Source organism: Pterocles gutturalis, unplaced genomic scaffold, assembly GCF_000699245.1.
Source record: "Pterocles gutturalis isolate BGI_N339 unplaced genomic scaffold, ASM69924v1 scaffold48784, whole genome shotgun sequence".
In the NCBI taxonomy this organism is placed as follows: Eukaryota; Metazoa; Chordata; class Aves; order Pterocliformes; family Pteroclidae; genus Pterocles; species Pterocles gutturalis.
Genome location: NW_010132549.1, coordinates 89,616 through 94,679, shown reverse-complemented (window position 1 = coordinate 94,679; position 5,064 = coordinate 89,616).

Here is a 5,064-nt window from a genome sequence, read left to right as displayed (position 1 = left end):
GGTTCTGGGGAGCTCTGTCAGCTCTCCTGGTTAGAGCTGTTGGAAGGTAGCAGGGTGTGTCCTTTCAAAGTTGCAGGAGCTGTTAGAGAAAGTTACTGGTGGGTTTTGCAGGTCCTGGCTTTGGAAACTTGGGTTGCCCAATGTCACAGTGTTCGTGATGCAGTGTTGTTGTCTGGGTACAAAATAGTAGATAAATGTATTTCCTGCAGGGTTCTTCGGAAGATCCGTTCATAGAAACTCTGCTCTTGTCAACAAGACTGATTTTTTTTGTTAAATTTAAAAAAAAAAGGTTTGAAGGGAGTCATGTAATGGTGTTTCGTGATGCCGTTCCCATGTGTGTGAGGAGGCTGAACCTCTTTCTCTAATGTCACCTTACGGTTGAAGCCTTAACCCTGGTGTTTTTAATCTGAACATTGAAACCAGTTGATGCATTTCAGCTGTGAGCTACGATTTGCAAGGATTTGGGTGTCCTGGTGTTCCCTGTTAGTCAGCAAACTGCAACAAGGAAAGGCTCTTGTCTCTTGGACACTGTCCCAGTTCAGGAGAATCAGTGACAGTGTTTGTTTATCTCATTTTACATTGTTCTCCTGAGAAACAAGGAGGAGAAAATGATCCAATTGGTACTTCTTGTGTACACTGATGATTTTTTAGTCTACCATTTCAGTCACATTTGGCAGGTATGTGGGAGCCTCAAAGATGGTGTGTTACAAGCTGTGAGAAGTAAGTAAGTGGCTGGAGGAGAGGGCCTGAGGGTGGTGGCTCATCAAGAGAGAGCAGAAGCTGGGCACTTGTATCTTCTGCTGAGGAGCTGTTCTCTGGTTGGTCAGCGTTTGTGTCCACGATGTGCTTGCTCTCAGTGGTCTGAGGGATGTGTGGAGCTGGAGTTACTGCCCAGGGAGCAGCTTGGGCCTCGCAGAGCAAAGGTGCTCCACCTGCTGCGTGTGCCAGGCTGGAAGATCTGCACTGAGGAACCTTGCTGTGGTTTGCAGCATGGGTGTGTCAGTGGTGCTCGAGAGTGAGATTTTGACATGAAAAGCTTTTTCCTGTGATGTTCACTGATAGGAGAAAATATACAAAAAAAGTTTTGAATGTTGTGTAGCAAAGCAAGGAGCTTTTGTGGTGAGGACACAGAGCAGCAATTAGTCTGTCAGGGTGGGCCCTTTGAGAAAGTTGTACCTCTGTGAGAGCATGGAAACAAATGAGTAGAAGAGTCTGTGACAGGTTAGCTTGTTATGGACATCTTGCTGATTTTTTGGGAACATGTTTCTTAACAGGTGTGAGTAACCATTGCTCTGATTTAAAGATGTTATTGCGCTGTGATCTGCTGCATTTAACTAGCTAATCTGGGTAGTTGATTAGTGGACAAAATGCTGGACAAATCCGTAAGGGGTCTTGTGTCACACTTTAAAAGTGGCCAGGTCTTGCTCATCTTTTGAGCAACAATACATGTAAGTTTGACATGCCTAATCAGTAGATATTTAAGCTTCATGGTTTGGACTCACGAGTGGAGCAGTTCTGACCACTGTGCCTGGTGTTGGGAGACGAGAGGCTCACGTGTTGGGAGTCCCTCAGCACCTGCAGTGTCCACATTTTTTGTGAACAGTATTGAACCTTTGCTTTGGAGTTGGCTGTGTGTGAAGGGTATGTGACTGCCCTGGTTATAAATTCCTCGTATTCCACAAGTGTATCTAAAAAATCTCCATGGTTAGCAGTCTGGTGGTCAGTTTTGTGTTAATCTCCCTCTGGAGACCAGATTGTCTATTTCTTGTACTGGAGGTGTATGAAATATTTTGTTTGCTTGCTTTTATTTGTGGGGTTTCTTTTGGTGTGTGGGTTTGTTGGTTTTTTGTTTTTTTTTTTTTTTTTAAATTGTGCAATGTATCTAAGTGCCTAAGGGCAGGAATTTGAAAACACAGGAGAAAGTACCTTATGTGCATAATGATATGCCTTTTAAGGGTGTATGTTTTATTGCTCATGTGGTGTACAAACAAAATAATGTCAGATTTCATTGTAAAAAATTTAGTGAAATTCTTTGTGAGTTGAGGTTTAGAATGTTTTGTGAAATGATCCTCAGAAAGATGGATCTAAGAGACTGTACTGTGAGCTTGCAGACCTTATGTTTTTTCCTTTTCCACCAGCCTCACTAAAATAAAAGGACTTGAAGAAATAAGAAATATAGTAACTTTCTGTTACTGTTCCCCTTCCAGCCTCTCAGAAGGACATGCCTGAAACCAAGAGTCAACTAGTTTAAGATGAAATCCTGGACTTGCTGCGGCTCTTGGTTATACTTGTCCTGCAGGAGTGTTACATTTTTATGTGCCAGTGTGGTACAGAGGAGGTTGTCAGGCTTCTGTGATGGACTTGATGGGTGGAGCAAATGGAAAAATACGCCTATTTCATGATGAAATTATGTCCCAAAGCAGATGGTACAGAAGGTAGCTTTGTCTGGTGGTTTTTTGGTAAGGATACTTATTAGTCAATTGGCAAGGGGGGGAAAAATTCACCTGTCATTTCTCAGGAAATATCTTTTCTTCCAAGTATCTGTTAGATTTGGAGACAGTGACCTGATTTTTTTTATTAAACTTACTACTGAGTATTGGTTTTAAGTGAAAATTGTTATCAGTGCCAGAGGGCTGGGTAGCACATTAGTGGTTTATTGGCTGAAGTGCTGTGCTAGGACAGCTGCCTGTCTTCAAGAGGAGATGTTTTTATTGCAGAGACTATGTCAAAGCAGGCTCTGGTTATGTTCCTGAGATGTCTGCTTTTGCGAATATCAGTGTAAACATTTTAGATAATACGGGAGTGGCTTTTTGAAGATAATATCTTCATAGATGTCATTGCAAATGTGTGTTTTGTGGTATTATTCAGCATAGAAAATGAAATAACACGTGGTAAGAACTTTTCCTGTATTTAAGGAAAGCAAAGCTTTTGGTATGAAGGCTCAAAAATAGTTGTTTATTTCTTCTTTCTTTTCTCTTCACCTCCCCGTTTCCCATGTGGCACTTGTGCTGGCCAGGGGTAGGAATGTGTGTGTCTTAGTGTTCCTTGCACCCCAGCTGTTTCACTCCCTGTCCCCAACTGCTTCACTCAGGCCGCAGTGGCACGTTCTCAAAATAACTGCTCTTGTTTTTATATTTCGGTAGGAGATGACATCTTTTCTTCCTTTGTTAGTTTTAAATAACAGGAATTAAGTTGTAAACAATGACAGTTATTCTTCTGTGATCCTACTGATGTTGGAGGATAAAAATCAGAGAAAAGATGATAATAGGGGAGGGATGAGGGAAAGGAGAGTATATTTCTGTAAATAAGGGGTTGTGTGAGCACCAATAACACCCAGTTTTTGATTCCTTCAGGTCTCTTAACTTCCATCTGTGGAAGTTTGGTCCAATGCCCAAACTGAAAGAAAAGATTCCCTTTGTGTTACCTGTGACATCTCTTAAGCCTCTAACGCCCTTTAGGAGCTGAGTTCCTGCGTCTGTGGGGTAGTCTACCTGCATGACCATACAAAGTACTAACCAGAATAATAACATGAACTTTTAGGACTTCTGTAAAGTCAGTAGGAGCTCTTTTCCAAGTGCAGTGTGTGGAAGTGTCAATAATGTGGTCTTTTTTTAAGGACAGACTTGAAAAATAATGGTCTTATAAATGGTGGTGGTGGTGTACAAGTTTAGATCTTTCACACTGAATTAAGCCCCCTACACTGTTTCCCAGAGTAGTTTCTGTGGGACTTTTTTTTTTTTTTTTGGCATGAAAATGTATCTCTCCTCTTTAAGACTTTGTTTTTGTGGCTGTTCTTGGGTAAAAATATTATTTTTCCTTCAGTGTTTTCTCCTCAGATACAGTTGAAATGTTTAGTTTAATGTCTTTGCGTAGCTTCGTGTATTTCTCTTGAATTTTTTCTTCTGGTTTCAAGAACCATGACAGTATCTTTTAATAGGAACAACAGCTACTGTCTGCTGGGGTTCTCTAGTGATCTAGAAGAGGTCAGTCTGCTTATGCATAAAATGGGATGTGGTATCACATAGTACTTTTTATTTCATGAAAGTGATGAGCCTTTTCTTCATGGCATTGTTATTACTAATTTCAGAGTGTGATTTACCAAAGAACGTTGTTTAAGGCTGGAAATTATACAGTCAGTTGATAGGTAGTCTCTGTGAACAGTCTCTGGTGATGTCAGTTGGCCACCACAGTTCCCATTACACCTGGAAATAAGAGAAAATGGGAGCTTACCCACAGCTGCCATTGTGTGTGCTGTGAGCTGCCTCAAAGGCGGTGACAACAATTAATTTGAATTAAGTGTCTGGATTTTTGATTTTTGTATGGTGAATAATCTTAAGGATGACAACCATGTTTTGAAAGTACCACTGACTTGGTGCAGTTGCCAAACCCAAATAGTTCTGCAGACTTGCGGACTGTGTTGATCCTGAACCTTGATGTTTGCTGGGGTGGGTTGTTAGACCATGTGTGTGCTCACGCTTGTTTTTGAGTGTACTGATGGACTAAGCTATGCACCAGAAGACTGGGTGCAGGCTGGGGTTGAGTTAATCACAGGCACTTTAGAGCCTGTGCTATGGCGCTTCACTCCTGGCTGCGTGCATAAAAGCTGGGCTGTTCTCAGAGTTACAGTACTTGACGAGTATTTCAGCCGTGTTGTCCTTTACATCCTGAACTTGAACATGACAATGCTTTGTCCTTTGTGTGTTAGGAGCGCTGCTGCTAACAGATGTGGGGTGCTTCTCATGTCTGCTGCTTCTATCCTTGTCTCTGCTGAGCAGTGCACAAATATATGATGGACCTAATACAGCTACACACAGACTTCAGATTAAATATAAATTTATTGTTAGGTTACCAAGTTCAATCCTTAATATTTTCTTTTTAAAAATATAAATTAAAAAACCTCATGTTTTGCATTTAATTCTCGCTCTCAAACAAGAAATAAAGGGGAACAGTGGGGTTTTTTAGTTATGGCACTGTCTTGGTTTGCACAGTTCTGTGCAGCTAGATTAATACAAGCTTAGCAGAAATTTTCATTTAGAGACATTCAAAAGTGAATGCTTCCAAACT